We start from the raw sequence: 18259 nt of genomic DNA, 5'->3' as shown, positions 1-18259 counted from the left end.
CCCCCCTTTTCTTTGGCTGCTTCATGCCTTTCCTAGGATAGCAGGGTATACAGTGAACGGAGATGCGTCCTGCAAAGCTATGTAGGGACAGCTGCAGCGCTCAGACTGCTGTCATGGCAAAGTACTGGCCTGGGCAGAACCCAAACCCTGCTAGCTTCGAAAATAATAACCCCCCCCAGAAAAAAACATCAGGCATTTCTGTCTTGCTTTGGAATTTACTTTTTTTGTGTGTGTGTGTGGTACTTAATTTTATTTTATTTTTCCAGAACAAGACCCAAACCAAAGGATATCATAAAACATACACCTATACATTAAAATAAATTGGAAAAAAAACACCAAAAACACCAAGCCCGCTCTCAACTTTTTCTGTCTGTTTTCAATAATCTAGAAAGCTTAATTCCAAAATTCATTGCATCTCTTGATTTGAGTCCATAAATGATATGCATGCTTAATTGCTACTCTTATCTTTTCCTTCCAAATTTATCCCTCATCACTGCACCACATAGTTGATGTCCCTCTGAGAGTTTATTTAGCTTTCTAGGGCTGCAAGAGATCAGCACTTAGGCTTTTGTAGCTCTTGTAAAGGGCATGTGTTCTTAGAGTAGAGGATCCTGAGTGTCAGCTCACAATAGCCTTGATTCATCTGAAATTAAATGGTGACTGTACCACTAATTTCAGAGTTTGCTCTCCTGTTATTTCTCAGTGCATCATACATACTTTGATGTATGCTGAGTACTGTATGCTCCTGACTGAGGAGCTGAAGTGAACATCCTTCTTGGTACTGCTGCCATGACAGTTTGTTTTGTTATCCAAGTCATTTCCAATTTCTTATTTACACTTTTTTGCTTGCCACTGTGATTTAGTGGAATACTATCTGCTATTGAATTCACCCAAACACAACTAATATTTTTTCCCTTCAAGGGCTTCTAGTTACTGCCAGTAAGTCTTATCACCAGAATGATGATTATTTTTTGCATTGTTTATGTGATCCTGGCAAAGTTGAAGAGTGAGAGATTGCTAGATTGTAGCTGAGGTTAGTTAATACATCTGCTATATGCTTGTAATGTTTCTGGGACTCCGGCCCTGTCAGAGTGGAGAAAAGACAGGCATGAAAAGACAACCAACAAAATAAACATTATGCAGGTAAAACAAAAAATGCTGTGAGAAATATGGCACAACTAGGAAGGAGAATGGCAGCCCACACTAGTGGGAACTCATCCTATGCTCATGCCAATAAAGCTTGTTTGGAGGCTGTTTTGTGTGCAAAGCTGTAGGCTTTTTAACCTTTCCTCCTGCCTCTGTGCTAGCATTCATTCTTCGTTGAGAATTCTTTTTATTTTATTCTGTGTGCGTGATGAAAAGCTCTTCATTATTTATAGACACTTTATTTCTCTGCTTTCCTGTGGAAAGAGGAACAGTCTGTTGAAGACATTTGTATACCAGTAGACCTACAACTATGCTGGGTGCTATTTGCTGTGAGACAAAGAAAGACATAATGAACAAAAGACCTGCAAATGAATAAACAAGCTTGGTAGCTACCTGCACCAGACGTAAACACGTACGAAGTACCTGGTTGGTACATGTGACCAAGGGGTTGTTACAGGGGTATAAAAGATTGTAAGCATGTACATGTATTAAGGTCTTCCTTCTGCACTAGCAATGGAGTCTGGGACTCTCCTGCCACAAATGGCAGCCAAACAGGGACCCTGTACCAGGGTCAGCCTCGGGAGATAATCGGCTATCAAAATGACCAGTGGGCAAGGAATTATGGCTGCTGAAAGGAAGCAGAACCCAAAAAATTGCTGACAGGAAGCAGAAATTAGGGCTGCTGAGAGGAAGCACAACCCAAGGGCCACTGAAAGGAAGTTGTACCCAAAATTTCTGAAAGGAAGCAGGACCAGCTGCACAGCCACAAACACTTCTGCAGGACACAGATGAGCAACAGGCAACTATGGGAACAAGCGTAACAAAGGAGCAGAAGGCGGTCTGCAAAATAAGGGGAACAATTTTGCAGAAGCACCAGGCTGAAGTGGAAAGCTTTGATCTAAGTGACTTTTTGTGTGGGTCTCCAGTAACATAGAAGGAGGAGATGGGGCTATGACCTGTGACACAGAAATGTGGGACAGAGCCGGAGTGAGGCTGTGGGATGCAGCTACGCGCTCTGACCTGTGGCTAAAGACCTTCTGGGGCCCTGGAGATCGGTTTTTGAATCACTAAAAGAACATGTGGAATCCACCGTCCCAATAGAGCCCACCGCTCCGTCTGTATTGGAAGCCGCTGAAAACGACCACAGTCATAAGGACATAATTGCCCCTTTAGACCTCAGTCTAGTGAGCCCGAGGAAGGAACCAGACTTGCACCTGCCAGATCCACACGATGTTTGGTGTCTGATCCTCAAAGAAGCGGAGCGGGAGGGGGATTTTGACATGGTCCAGACAGCTTTGTAATTTATGAACCTAATAGGCACCTGAGATGGGAGGGTATAAGCTTTCAAATTATAAAAGAGCTCGGGAAAGCAGTTCTTGAATTCGGGCTGGGCTCCCCCTGTACTGGTAATCTAGTGCGTTCTGTTATGAAAAATTACAGTCTTTGTCCTTGGCACAAGACCTTGGCATAACTGATTTTAACAAGTACTCAATACATGATGCGAATGGACTTTTGGAGAGAGCCTGCACAACAAAAGGCAATATAGAATCTGGATAGACTGAATGAGGACCCTATATAAGTCATTGGTATGGAAGCCTTGCTCGGGGAAGGTAATTATGCTGCTACAAGGGCTCAAGTGCAACTGAATGTTGCGGCTTTAGACAATCCAAAGACTTAGCCTTAGGTGCCTTTCTAAAGGTTCCTGATGTGGGTAAGCCCCAGCATTCATTTATCATCAAAAAGCAGGGGCTGGGTGAACCTTTCATGCAGGTTATTGATAAATTGAAAGATAGTCCGGACAAACAGGTGGAAAATGAGGAGGCACAGCAATATTGCTATAAAAGATGGCTATAGAAAATAATAATGAGGATTGTCAGAAAGTTCTCCGCCCTCTGAATAAACCTACCCTCTAACAAGGTCTCTTTTGGGGGTCATAGATGCAGATTTCTTAGGAGAGATGAAAATTATGGTATGGATGCCAATGCCTCCTTGTCATGTGCCATCAGGTGCCCATATTGCTATACAGGGGTTTGGCTATACAGATTCCCCACATATACTGTGGGCTCAAAAGATATCACACATTTGGCTAACCCTGACTTGCATGCTAGAATCAGGGAGTCCATCGCTGAAATTTGTGGTGTCTGACATCAAGGACACTGGGGCAGATGTAATAGTAATTGCATAAAGTTCCTGGCCATCCCAGGTTCATACCACTTTGACAGGTATAGGAGGACAGACTCTCCCTGTACAGAGTGCACATGTGATTCAAGTAGTGGGTCCTGAAGGCAGAAGAGCCTGTGTTCGTCCTTACATCCTCCACCACCTCCACCACCACTGACTCTTTGGGGATGGGACTGCCTCTCTCAGTGGGGATTGATTTTGGGGACAAATCAAAAAAGCGGTGCATTACCACTCATATGGAAGACATCTACACCACCTGCATGAGCTGGTTCAGGAACAGTTAACAGCTGGCCACATAATTCCTACTACCAGCCCATGTAACTCTCCAGTATTTGTGATTAGGAAGAAGAATGGGAAATGACGTCTATTACAAGACTTGCAACAAATTAATGTTGTCATGGAAGAAATGGGACCATTGCAGTCTGGACTACCATCCCTTGCAGTGATATCAAAACACTGCTGTTTGACTGTTATTGATTTAAGAGACTGGTTCCTTACCATTCTGCTGGATCCTCATGATGTGCCTAAATTTGCATTTTCAGTTCCCTCCATTAATGCATCTGAACCAGCTAAACAATACCGTTGGACAGTGCTACCCCAGGGAATGAAAAATAGTCCAACTACGTGTCAACGGTTTGTAGCAAGGGCTCTATCCCCTGTGAGGGAAAAGTTGCCCCACACAACTATTTATCACTATATGGACGACATCCTTGTGGCAACCCAGTCAGGGGAAGAGATACAACATGCAATGACCACAGTTCTTGAAGGTGTCAAAGTCAGGGATTAGAAGTGGCTCCTGAGAAAGTTCAGGAGAGCTCACCCTGGTGATATTGGGTTGGCAAATTATGAATCAGAACATAGCCCCACAATGCTTAAAGATAAGCACAGAGGTTTGCACCCTGAATGATATGCAAAAACTATTAGGAGCCATAAATTGGGTCAGAGCCATACTGTGCATAACCAACAAAATGTTGCATCCATTATTCCAATTATTAAAAGGGGACACAATATTAAATTCAGGGCAAAGTGCAAATCACCATTCAGGAGATATGATCCAGCTCTCCCCTTTCAGTCATTAATTATGAATCCGGACTTCCAGCCATACACACTCCTATTTCAATGGGATGCAAAATTAAAAGACCCACTCCTGATGTTGGAATGGATCTTCTTGCCTCATCAGTTTTCAAAAACTGTCACTACAAGGGTTGAAATGATCACCATCCTCATCATCAGGGGATAGCAAAGACTATTATCACTGAGTGGGTTGGAGCCTTCAGTGCTTATTTTGCCAGTATCTGTAATATGTTACAATGGTTGTTGCTGCTTTTGCTGCTTTTGCTGCTTTTTCAGGTGGCCGTGGCAGGCTTCCCTGGAACAGTATCAGTGCATCTGCCAAGGCACAGGTTATTGCAATCCCATTTTTGGTTACAGGATCTTCCTAAATGCTCTCCTATTCCATTAGATGCATTGACTGTCTTTACAGATGGATTAGAGGGGACAGGATGTTTGGTTATTGTTTGGCAGGACTCTCAAGGACGGTGGATGTCTGACATTCATATTGTAGGACAATCTCCACAGATAGTAGAGGTAGGTGTGGTGGTGTGGGTATTTCAAAAATGGTCTGACCCTATTAATATTGTTACAGACTCGGTGTATGTCACTGGAATAGTCACAAGGATAGAAGCAGCATATTTAAAAGTGGTGTCTAATGAGCGGCTATTTGCGTTACTGTATTCCCTTTGATTTTGATTAATATGCAAAAGGAATGTTACTTCATCTGTAGTAACAGATCTGTGGTCTGTTTGATCCCATGCCACTTTGCCTGGACCACTAACAGAAGGTAACAGACTCACAGATCAACTGGCAGGTGTTGTGGTTGTATCTGGTATGTTTGAACAGGAGCGGTTATCGCGTACCTTTTCCCACCAAAATGCAACAGCACTACAGAAATCGTTTGGACCTACACTGAACCAGGTGCCAAATAGCCACTGCGTGCCCTGCATGCAGCTCACACCATCGCTGTCTTACAGAGTCAACTCAAGAGGGTTGAAACCACCAGAACTGTGGCAGATGGATGTCACTCATATTCCTGAGTTTGGCGACCTGAAGTAATGTTCATGTTATGGTGGACACCTTCTCTGGTGCGATCATAGCCTCCCCCCGTACTGGAGAAAAGGCATGGGACGTTTGTAAGCATCTCTTGCTCGCATTTGCAACTCTAGGAGTCACACAAACCATAAAAACAGATAATGGCCCCAGTTACGTCTCAATATGTGTCAGAGATTTTGTACAGGCCTTAAACATGTTACAGGTATTCCACACCCACACACAGGCCAAGCAATTATTGAATGCACCCACGGCATGCTGAAGGCCATGCTGCTAAAACAAAAAGGGGGAATGGGTGGTGTATTCCCAACCGAGAAACTGGCCAAAGCAACAGATGTATTAAATTTTTGTACTGGTGGCAGGATGAGAGTGGACAACCAATAACTCAGCATTTTACTTCAATGAATGGTGAATGAGCGAGCACTCCAGGGAGGGACCTGTGATGGTTAAAAACTTGGGTTCTGGTCAATGGTAGTGTCCATTTCCATCAATAACTTGGGGAAGAGGTGATGGTTGTGTTTCCACAGGTGCTGGACCGCAATGGGTTCCAGCCAGAGTCATAAAGTCTTGCTTGTACTGTACCATCAACACCTCCTGCTGCTTCTTCAGATCCATGACAACCTTCTGGGTATCCTCCCAGCTGAAGCCTAATGAAGCAACTAGATAGTGGATACTACAACCAATATCTCAGTGTCAACAATGTGCCAACTACCTCACAAAATTTTTGATCTGCGGGGCAAAAGCTACAGGTTGAAAACTCATGGGTTTAGTTTGATGGGTGGTATCAAGGTTTGGGACCGTGGGTCTGAAAGACCAGGCAGATTAATGTGTTTTTTGGTTTTTGCATGTTTGTTAGTACATACATTTTATATTAACACCAAATGCTTGCTGTTCAAACTAATAAAGAAGGGGGAGATGTGGGATAAAGAAAGACATTATGAACAAAAGACCTTGCAGATGAGTAAGCAAGCTTGGTAGCTACGTGCACCAGATGTAAACAAGCACGAGGCGCCTGGTTGGTACATGTGACTAAGAGGTTGTTGTGTGGGTGTAAAAGGTTGTACACATGTACATTTATAAAGGTCTTCGTTCTGCACCAGCAACGGAGTCTGTGACTCCTGCCACAATTTGCTGCTGCTCCAAAGTCAGTGTTTTCCTCAGTCACCATCCCAAAGACTCCAGCTTCTCTTGCCACATTTCCTGCTCATCTCACAGCCACAAATGGTCACTCTGGAGTCCAGGTTCCATTCTACCCCTTCAAAGAAGCAGCTCCCCCACTCCCTAACCTTGCTCAGGTCTGGCTCCAAGTGTTGCATTTGTTATCTAGCCACCTGAATTAAACAAACAAACCTATGGCAGAGCATGGAGGCAAACAGCAAGCAGTGGAGCCAGAAAGTGTAGTTACCCAGCAAGTTTAAACCAACCTAGATGCTGGAATTTCCAGCATGCTGTGAAGAAGTAGCTCCGTATTCCTGTTCTGCTTTCTGTTGCCACTCCCACCCATGGTTTGGGAACTGATCCATCAGAAAAGTAGAGATTTTCCTCTTTTATAAGGTTAATTATGAGATCAAACAGGTCCTGGATACTACCGAACATGTGGCTGCACAAATACTAGCATTATTACTGAAGCCAAACACTGAACTACGTTGGCTCTGATCAGCCCACATGCATTATTTCATATATTCTGCTATTCATTATGGTTTCTTATCATGTGCTACTTGATTCGTTACTTTATGCTAAGCATACAGTCACATGCTAGTTATTAGCTACACCATATGTTGAACTTGCTTTGTGTCTTTAAATGCCATACATCCTGGTCTGCCAATGCTTCTATATGCAATACAACACATATGTTGCCAACCTTCATTCATGCTTTGATGTTCTTCAAACTTCCTGCTCATCAATCTTGTAAGTAATCCTTTAGCCACACTCTGGAGCTCCTCCTTATTGCAGTTGTGTAATTACTATAAATTAGAATTTCTGATGGGTAGATCTGTGCCTTGGCCACCTTGAACTGTAATGCTTCAAAGTGCCTGAGGGAGAGGCAAGTATTTTGAAACTTTTTGTGACACATTTGAAACATTCAGCATAATCATGTCAGTATAAACTTCATGTTCAGATAATGTTCTGTTAGACCATGGAGGCTGTGCCTGTGTTAGGACTCTGTAAGTGGCTCAGATAATACGGATAACATGACTGTAGGAAAGCACAAGGAGCTACAAGGAGGCTAAGTGTGTTCCTGACTCTTGCTGGTGAGGAAATTAGCTGCGAGAAGGAATGAGTGAGAAAATCTCAAAAGAATAGTATATTGCATATCATCACAATCCCATCCTGCAGAATTTCAGAATAAAGAATGTAAGGGATATATAACTGAATTTTTAAGCCTAGCAGAAAAAGACAAACTATGCTGTTACTCCTTACTTAAATACAGCCTGACCTAAGATTTACTTCAAATAAGTTGACTAGAACATGCTCAGGTGGAAAAATGTTTTGCTACTGATTTCAGCAGAGTTGTTTCTACTTTACATCTGAGGCAAATTAATTCAGAAGTTGTTTTTTGCTGTTGTTGCTTGTTGGTTTTTTAATTTTTGTAGTTCTAGTCAGACTTCGACAGTTTTAAGTGTCAGCATGGTCTGTAAATGCCCCACATCAGCATGATATAACATGAGCTATGGAATTCACATTTTCATCCTTTCATATCCTGTTTATTGCAGGAACTACTGGCCTCTGGGAAGACAGCTGCACCTTCTCAGGCTTTTATCTTTCAAGCCCTGAGCACAAGCCCTTTGCATATAGATAAGAAGCCCAAGTTGCAAGGTTAGTAAAGAGGGTAGAAGAAAGAGCTGGGCAGGGTGTTTCTCTAAGGAAAAGCTAGTGCTGAAGCCTGGCACTTTGTGTGCCAGGAAGCAGTCTCTGTTGGACGGGGGGAAATAGCCCTGAGTAAGAGCTTGTGTAACGCCTGCTTTGTCCCAACAGCTACTTTCCATATGCAGCTTGCTAGGGCAAAGCCAGGCGCAGACGTCATTGCTTTTCTTCTGGGAGGCTTAGCACTGCTGAAACTCCCATCTCCCTGAGTAACGACAGCCTACAGCACGAAGCCAGCGGATGCAAGCGCTAATAGGTACCAGCCTCAGCAAGCCTCGGCACGTTGGGGTCTGGGTTGCTTCGGCTTAACTCGGGTATTCCCCAGGTCCCCGGGGGAATCCCTCCCTTTCTACCCTGCTCAGCGTTTTCTGGGTGAGGTGAAAGCTCGCAGCCCCGATGCCCGTGCCAGCCTTTCTGCGGCTGTGGCTGCTTCTGGCTACAGCCCGCCCCTACGATGTCCTTATTGGACTCTCAGCCAAGGGGTGTTGCTGCGATGATAGCAGCAGGGCGAGCTGTGCACCGATGTGCCGGATCTGCAGGGCGTTGTGTAAGAAGGAGCTGCAGGGAGCGGAGGAGAATTAAACAGGATCACATTTCTCCTCTGTGAATTTAAGAGGTTAGTGACTATTACTTGATCCCTGCTAACAGTAACTAGAGTTTAGGAAGCACCGTTTTTGCTTTGTGAACCCATTCTGCCTTTCTGAAGATTTCTTGCCACCAGCGTTTCCCCCCTCCGCTGGGAAGCAGTATGGGAGTCCTGCCGCTCTTGCTCTTCCTTGCTGCTGCAGGGGCATCCACCGTAACGAGGGGACAGCCCGGTGTCGGGACCGGGAGGAACAGAGAGAACGGGGAACCCCTTTAGAAAAATGACTGAACTGCACCGAAGCAGAGAATTATCTCATAAAAGCAGGAAAGCATCTAGTTAGCAGCGTGGGGTGGCCGGCAAAAGTTCATTCAAAGCCTTTTCCTGGATTGTCTTCTGAGCTTGCACAAAGAAGTGCTGAGCTTCCTGCAAGCCCTGTTAAAATCTGTGGCTGCTGCACGAATTTGACATCTGCTCCTGAAGTAGCAGCCCGTTTCCCTTGTTGTATTTCACTATACCCGTGTGTGGTGTGGGGATGATGATATTTACATTTTTGAAAGGAATGGTGGGGTCGTATTCCAAACTACTTCCAGTGGGAAAACCATGGTTCTAATTTTCTCCCATACAGTGTGTCTAAAGCTGACTCTTCATTAGTATTATTTAATCCTTCAGTCACACCTACCATTTATCTTTGTTTTTTTTTTTTTAAAAAAAGTGCATCATGGCTCTGTCTGTGCACAGAAAGGGAGGCTCAGCCTTTATATAACTCTCCTGGTGTCATTCTGAACTTCTTTGTTGGAGGTTGTTCAAAAAATCAAGCTAGCGTTAATTAGGGCAGCAGTTTATTACACTGATTTTCTGTGAAATCATCTTTACCGAGCTCCTTAAAATGGTTTGCCAAATTAATTTTCCTGAGCTGAAGGTAGTCATTCAGCTGTTACTTCTCTGGCTAATGCAGTGCAAATTGATACCATGCCAAAAATCTAGAACAGTGTTTGAGCATCTGTCATCTATATGAGTCATGGGAAAATAAAGACAAATCTGTTTCAATAATACAAATCCACCTTGAACTTTAATTTTCACAAAATAGTAGTTAAGTGTTCAAAATTCAGCTAAGTAAAAGAAGACCAGCCTGGCTAATCAGGTTTCCAGCTTGGAAGAAGATATCCTTTACAGATTTTGTAACTAAAAGATAACAATATTTTCTAAGGGAACATCAGCTTTGTTTCACCAATGTATGTAGTTATGTAGTGAAGTAGTACTGCTGTGTCACTGCCTCACTACAAAGGGGATCATATTGTTCCCACTGGAAACTAATAGTGTGAAACTTCCTTCGAGGTGCCAGAAGGCTTCAGTTGAAGTTGAACTGAACAGATATTTAGTAAGCACTTGTTCACTAAAGTTATAAATGAACTTAGACGTTCTATGATTGATAGGAAAATAGTGCTGTAGGATCAGGGAATTCGAGAGCTGATGTATTTTGGACTTCTGGTAAATTCACATGAATCCTGTCAAATGCCTTTATTCTAATACTAACCTCAGTTTCTTTAGCATGCAAACTGAGTTTCTGGAAAGAAACTGGAGTTTAAATCAATTCAGTATGGTTTGTGTCTACCTTGAGGAAAGGTCAATGCATATTTTGTATAGCTAAAAAAGGAGGATCAATTAATATTAGTATTAGTATCAAGTATCCACTTACTTCAGAAACTTAAGAGATAGAACAGGATGGCAGGAGGGCTGCTTTTATGTACTGAAAAGGAATCTTTCTTGTTGAAACAAGTGAAGGTGAGTCTATACAGGAACTGACAAGAGCTTGAATTACAACTAAAATCACTTCCTGTCTTGCACTTGGGTATCAGGATTTCAGTAAGATAAGAGAATTAAATGCACATTGGCATTTTTGTTTTGCAATGGTAAGCCTTAAGTCGTCTGTTTTCTATGGCTTATAGGAAAAATATGCTGCATGCAGTTCTGTGCAGATTTTTTATAAGAAGCTCTAGTGAATACATGTTTTCCATCCTTGCTGATGTGGTCCACTGTAGTTTTGTCTGTGCTACTATTGCTATTCAGGTAAGGAGCAGTCAGGCACAGGGCATAAGTGTAAACCAGAGCCAGTAAGAAGCAGAGAAACCAAGATAATGGACTTGAATATTTGTCAGGAGGATTTGCAGTAGGAGAATAAATCCCCAGGGGAAGAAGTTGATTTGTTTGACATGTAGCCATAACAACATACATAGGACCAGCAATAACCTTTTAATTTTTAGGCAACTATGTATCTTTCTGAAGCCTGCCGTTACTGCTTATTGTAGCAAGAGAACTTGCTTAATAAAGGACAACATAAGCAATACTGTAAGGCACCAAAATCTTTACTTCATGGAGAGAGGAGGGAATGGGGCTTGCAGAAGAAAACCTGCCAGAAAAACAAGGTGCTTAGCACCTGAACCCTAGGTTAGGAAACATGGAATGTGTACGTGTCCTGTTGTTACTTGTTAGAACAAAGGTTGCTGAGGGGCTGCCCCTTCCTCGGGAGCCAACCTTGAGCAATGTTCTTATCACGTAGGGCAAATTCGTTGGGCTTACACCTGGAAGCTCAATAGTAACACAAACATAAAAATACTTTTGACCTGTTTCTTCTCCAGTAAGCAAAAATTGGATTTTTGTTTGTTTTGCTTTTCAATTTAAATTTAACCGAACTTAAGCATTCTTTACACTAATATTTGCAACCCAGACACAGCTTTACTGTTCTACCTGGAAAAAGATTGCAGAAAACTCACCTGACTGGGAAAGATAATGACACAAATTTGCTAATCCAGTTATTCCAGATGTGTGAAATTCAGCATGTTAAATAGAACTGAGCTTTGACAACATAAGTTCAACTGAATAAAAGAAGTCTGTGGGTGTTTTTTTTTCCTCTTTCTTGTTAGTATAGAGTTATAAACTTTTTAAGACCCTGGCTCGGGCAACTGGTGTTCCTGCTATGTTATAGTAACTATCCTGAATGCTAAATTAGAGGCTGTCCTGTGCTTGCTTATAAAGAAAGCCATTCTCATGGCTCAAGTAATGTTGCTGTGTTTATTACTTTTCCTTCTTAGTGAAATGTGGAGACAGCATCTTTATTGTCTTACTGCTTCCTTTGTTCCATGAGGAACAAAGCAAATGAAAGCTTCCAGAGAGCATATAGAATTATTAAATCATCCCATAATCCCTAAATAAGAAAGAGAGAAGTAGTACAGTTTGTGGGGGGAAGAGCCAAGAGCACAGTCGTTCCAGCTGAAACACTGTGGAAGGATTTAGCTATGATAAAAGCTGTAAAGTCTTGTGAACCTTTTGTTTCTAGGCATCATTTAGTTTTTATTAAGTGCATGCTCTGCCACAGATTAGCAACAGAAGATGGGTTAGTCTTACATTTAGTTAGGCATTTAGAGACCACAGAGGCTTGTTCAAACTTATTCTCAGAGTTATTAGTTAATTTTTCTCAGGCAGAATTGTGTGCGGTTGGGAGAGTGATTAACATATCTGTATAAATCCCTATCTGTATTTAGACCTAATGACAGGAAGAGATTTGTATAGGACTGAGATTTTTGTCCCCATCAGATCAGATTCATAAGATATGGATGGAGAAGGCAAAATAACTCTTGACCTGTGTTCTCTTCTAAAGCAATGACTCTATAGAGGCAAAAATCTGTGAGGAATTAGCAGAAAAGGATAAAAATCTACACCAGTGACACTTCACAGTTAAGTGACAAGGGAGTGAACTGAAATGGTACCGTTCAGTCATTGGCAGTAACTATGGACTTTGTCTTCTTTCAGTCTTGGTGTCCAATGTAAAACAGAATGGTGTTGTTGTTTTGTGTTGTTTGTTGGGTTTTTGTTTGTTTGTTTGTTTTTTGTTTTTTTTTTTCCCCCTAAATTTTCAGTGCCTGCATTTGCCATTTGAGTGCAGCATCTTAAAAACAGTGAGATGTCTTAGGTTCATTGATATCAGAAACTGCTAGAAATATTTGCTTTGGAAAATATGTTTTTTGTCTGGAATTTGTAACATTCTCTAATGGCAGCAGCTGAACAAAACTTTGATTTTTGAAGTCTAGCTTACTTGCATTGTGAAATGGAATCGTTTTGTGGCTTAACCTGTCAGCCATATAGCCTTTCTCCTACCCATCATCCCAGTGGGATGGGGAAAAGAATAGGTAAAAAGATTTTTACTAAGACAGGAAAAGAAGTGAGGAGTAACAGTCAATTACTTTTATTACTGCTAACAGTTAATTACTGTTATGTTAATTACTCTTGTCGTATACATATATTTTACAAAATGTGATGCACAACACAGTTGCTCACCACCTGACAACCCATTCCCAGCCAATCCTTGAGCAGTGTCTGCCCCCTGGTCTACTCTCCTCAGTTCTATAGCTTTTACATTACACAACATGGTATAAAACTTTGCCAGTTTAGATCAGCTGTCCCGGTTCTGTCCCTTTCCTAATCCTCATGCTCCTCCAGCCCCCTCACTGGCAGTACAAGAAGCTTAGAAGTCTTTGGCTCTGTACAGCACTGTTCATCAACAACTATAACATTGTGTGGTATCAACGTTGTTCTCCTGAAGCCAAAACATTGCATCATAGCAAACAATGTGAAGAAAATAAACTCTGTCCTAGCCAAAGCCAGAGTGAACAGCCATCCTTGCATTTAGCCCAGTATTTACAAAAATAAGACACGTTATCTACTTTTATTATGTCTGGCATTTGAAAAGAGGCCTTAAGACTGAGGGTTGTTCAGTAAGTCTTTCCAAAATAAACAGCCGTTTGACTGACTCTGATTACTGCTTAAAAATAACAATATTCTCACAATCTGTGTTTCCAACCCATTCCTTCCTGGGTTGGGCCTGGTGACAGCCTGCCTGCTCTAATGATATTTACAGTATTGATGCAAGGAAAACATAGAAGAACCATAAAAATGTCAAGCTGATCTTTTAAAATAGACTTAGATTGACTGGATGTCATGGCCTTTTGTCACAGGGAGAGAAGAACTATGGATCTCTTGCACTCTGAGCAGGGAATGTGAGAACATATTTCTTTGGCTGCTCTGAACCTGCTTTTTCTAATAGACTCCACCGGGAAAGATGCTGCCTTGCCAAGGAGGCAGAAATGGAGAACTGTCTTTATTCCCTGCTGGCTACACAAAGGAGGCTCAATTTTGAAGGCTCACTTTATTTTTCCTGAATGCCAGATGGCAGTTTTCTTCCACTCATGGACTCAGTTGAGAGAATGCTTTTCAGAGAAAGTGCTGGTCCAGTTTACTACCATCCACATCAGTTGACCAGTAGCTTCCCAGCTTTAAGGGCCCATAATACCAGAAACAAAGTATTCCTGTTTTTAAAATATGGGAGGTGAAGTCCTCCTGTGCAGGATGAACTGCTGAACTCCTAAGGGAGCATGAACGTGCTGATAACCCAGGAGAAGTAACCATTAAGGTTTGTTTGGTTAAGCAATTACTGAAGGAGTCTTCAACTCTTACTGCAACTGGTTACAGCAAAACTAGGCAAATGCACCAATCCTGCCATCAACAAGGTATTGTCCAGCTATTGAACCACAGTGGTTATAATAAATTACTGGTGCACATCTAATAGATATTTTTGGATTAGGTTTTTGGGTAGACTGTGTTTCTAAAATATTCTTCTGAGAAGGCCATTAGCTTTGCTAACACCACTGAACACCTTTGAAGGCAGATTGGGAAAAGTAAAGCATTCTTATAAGCCAACTCACCAATTTTAGATGCAGATGTACTGAGATTTTGGATAAGGTCACAAGTTTTGTAGATGCCGCCAGCAGCCTCAGCAATTGCTGTCCAGCAAGATTTAACAGAGTACGTTGAACCTGCAATGCCCCTAGAACACTGGCACAATCCATCCTATATCCTTCTTCATCAAATGTTGCTGCGTGGACCCAACCATCAAGTCAGGTTATCAGTTTTAGTGGGTTTTGTATTCATCACACATATTCCTGCTCAGTGAACGGAGGTACCTGACCTGTGTGTTAAGGTATGTCCTCATTTCCCTTTTGATGTTTTTTGAATATTAGTGGTAGCTGGAGGGGATCGAGTTGGAATCTTCTCTTTTGCTGACGGCTGTTTTTAGGTCCCTTTGAGACTGTGATTCTGGTGATGGTAAATCTGTGAGTACACAGCTGTAAGTTGAGACCTTTTTGTGCATTGGTTTTTTTTTGTAGCTTCAAGCTTTGGGTTAGCACGTGTTCAGGTCTAGAGATGCTCAAAGCTATCTGACTGTACATGAAAGCTAGAACTTCTGAGTAATTCAGCTACTCGTTATATAAAACTGCCTCTCTCATTTTAGAAACCTCAGGGTTTGAAGGGGTAGACTTAGAAGTTGGATGAGATGAACAATTCACTTTTGAAATGTGTGCAGTTAAACACAAGGCATTGTCTTTCTGAAACTACATAAGATTTTCTGGAAAGCTGAAGTACTTTGGAAAAGTACTTTACAGGGTTCCTATAGTCTTTATATAAAGCGTTTTAATTAACCTTTTTTTTTTTTTTTTAATTGGTATGATACCAGTCACTCCCTCTAGTGGCTGATAAAGATTTTTTTCAGTTTCTTAGGATATTCTTAAGAGGAGTAGCAAGTGAGGACTGCTTGACTGCTAAAAGACATAAAATTGCAGACTGACTGTTCATGTGAGAAGAGCTTAATGGCTGGCTAGTGGCAGTTCTTGAGTTCTATGATGGTCAATAGCATGAAATATATTGGGCTGTAAAAGTATCAGGAATTTGAGTAACCTTGGTTCTTGCTTCTAATTCAGGAGCTGTTTTTTCCCTGCAGTGAAGCAATTGCTGTTGTTGATAGCTTTCCAAAATTTAATGGGAATTGAGAGCTTTGATTGCATTTTTCAGGCCCTGTTGAAAAGCGGTAGACTGATAAAATGGTGGAGCTACTAGCCACTGTATAAATTATTTTTTATTATTACTATATTGCATTGTCTACTTTAGAAGTTAATCTAGTAATAAATTTTCAATCAATGTCAACTTATTTTAGAGAATTTAAACACTTTTCCGGGTTAGGAGAAGAGGAAGTTAGCAGAAAAATTAATTTGTCTGACCAACTACAGTTTTCTGGCCAGCTTCAGACAACGTTCAGACAGTGTTGTGTACTCTGAAGAGAGCACAGGGCAGGCCCCTGGTCTTATGAGCTGAAATGCTTATGATGGACACAGAAGGTTTCGTCAGCCATGGCAAGCAGTATCTTTGTGGTGACTGCAGGTAGCTTCTAGCAGGAGTGCTATATTTTATTTATCTCTATCTGTCTTTTTATCTATTTTTTTATTTTTGGGTCGGGGCGATTCCCAAAATAAGCCAGCCTTTCACAGAGCTGGAATGCAGTGACCTTCTGTGGACCGGAAGATAGGTATCATGTTTTGGGTTGAGTTCATAAAGATATTAAAAGAGCATACTTGTGACTGGATACGTGCTTTGTTCTTGTGCCCACTAATGTTACAGTGAAATCTCTTATTTCCTCATGTAATTCTATAAGTATTCTCATTTATCAATGGGATTAGTCATGATTAAAGCTAAGCATGCATATAGTTAATTACTTGTAGGGCTAGGGCTTCAGTTGAATTTTAACAGCAAGAAAAAAGAAATGTGAAATGTTTGTTGTACTTTATATTGTATTGTTTGGAATGGATATTTGAACACAAAATGTGGTTATACCCACCTTTTCTAGATGCCTAATCTGTGTGGGGTTTCCTACTGCAAAGAGGAAGAACACAGGTTGTAGTAACACCTATTTAGTGTATTGCATTTATCATCAGAAGGCCCAAAGATGCTTTGCAGTAGAGAGAGATTTCCCTTGCTTTGGAACTGGGCGGACTGACAGGGAAAAGGATCTGGTTTGCTTGCTTTAGGTCACCAGAAGAACTTCTGGGAGAAAGTGAGAACGGCCTGGAAATTGAGCTTTCCTGTGCCTCCGCAGCTGCGTGGCCGTGCAGAGATCCTGGTGGCCTTATTCTGTTCTGCTTGGAAACCAGGGAATGCATCTGAATTTAGTGCCTGCACAGGTGTGAAGCAGACAAGGATTGGAGAATGCATTTTGAGGAAAAGGAAATAATTCACTAGAGTCACATATTTTATTTGAGTTAGAATTTACTGGGACCTGTTTTCTCCAGGCTGTGTTCTGTCACAGCCTTGAATTGTAGCAATAATATTGTTTGATCCCATGGAAAAAACAGGATCTGTGAATCGCTGATAGCTCCATTCTGCAGCTCATTCTTCTGAATCCTCATCTAAATTTGGGCTTTAAAGAAATTGACACTTGTCTATTAAAACATTCTTTTCTTTTTCGATAACCATTCACTTAATGGTTATAAATTCACTTTCAAATATTGTTATAGCATGCTAAAGCCCAAAATAACTTCTTTGGGATTGTTTGTGGCTCTTTCCTTTACTCATGTACTAATTAACCACAGCCCTTTGGTTAACTAATAGCTCTTATGTGGGAGTGCTTATTCACCCACCCAGAAGTTTCACAAGACTCTAATTCTCTCCAGAGTATTTCCTGGAAATTTCAAGAGCTTTTTTGAATAGTATATTTTTTATTAAATCAAAACTGGATCCCTTCATTTCTTCCTCTTAGCTTTTTTTTTTGGAGTGCTGAAAGGTGAGCTCAGTTCTTTCCTGGCCAGTTTCCGTGCTGGCAGTGCAGATATATTCAAAAGGAGCTTGGCCATCTGCTGTCACCTGTAGAAATCAGTTGTCTCTTGCAAAGCATGTACGCTAGGCAAGGACCACCACTGAAACTGGACCCACAAATCACCATTATTCCCCCCACCTCCTCACTGAAATAGTACAGTATCCCAGTATCCCAGGGCAGATTTTCAAACAAAACAAGCCAGGCCAAGAAGGACTTGGTTTCTTTGTATGTCTTTCTCTGGGACTGTGCCTCAGAAGTGTTATTTTGCTTTGTTTTGTTTCTCTTCTGACTCTTCTGACCAAATCTGAACCGCAAAGGCTCACTAGGGATGGAGAAAAGCAACAGGACAAGATGATTATTCATGCTCACACATGGCATTTCACAGCACTTCTGATTTCAGTCTTCCACAGGGTGGAAGACGTGATGTATTAAAAACGGATCTTCAGCTTCTCGCAGTACCTCTCACAGTTTTATGAGTTTTATGAAAAGTTCTTACTGCCTGTATGGAATTGCAGGATGTGGAGTGCAGTCTTTCCGGGATGTGAGTGAGGGCAGCCGTGGACTCTGGAGTTGGTGGAGTCAGTTATGCTGGAGACATTGGTCTGTATTGATATATTGGTTATAAGTGGTCATTTATTGTTAAGTTTCATTTTTCAGTGAAAGTGTTTGTTGGGCACCTG

General features: G+C 41.7%; 1 protein-coding gene across 1 annotated transcript in view; it reads left to right on the top strand.

Annotated features, from left to right (window-relative positions):
- The first annotated feature begins 8809 nt into the window (after positions 1–8809).
- The window catches only part of BLVRA (biliverdin reductase A), a 28454-nt gene continuing 19004 nt past the window's right edge, over positions 8810–18259 (top strand). The window contains exon 1 of the mRNA XM_042834215.1: positions 8810–8914. The gene's annotated coding sequence lies outside the window, so the exon portion shown is untranslated. The remainder of the gene's footprint in view (positions 8915–18259) is intronic.

This window comes from Centrocercus urophasianus, unplaced genomic scaffold (assembly GCF_019232065.1).
Source record: "Centrocercus urophasianus isolate 14NV4802_14NV808 unplaced genomic scaffold, USGS_Curo_1.0 seq_44, whole genome shotgun sequence".
In the NCBI taxonomy this organism is placed as follows: Eukaryota; Metazoa; Chordata; class Aves; order Galliformes; family Phasianidae; genus Centrocercus; species Centrocercus urophasianus.
The sequence above is the reverse complement of the archived record's forward strand: the minus strand, read 5'-3'. Positions and strand labels throughout refer to the sequence as shown.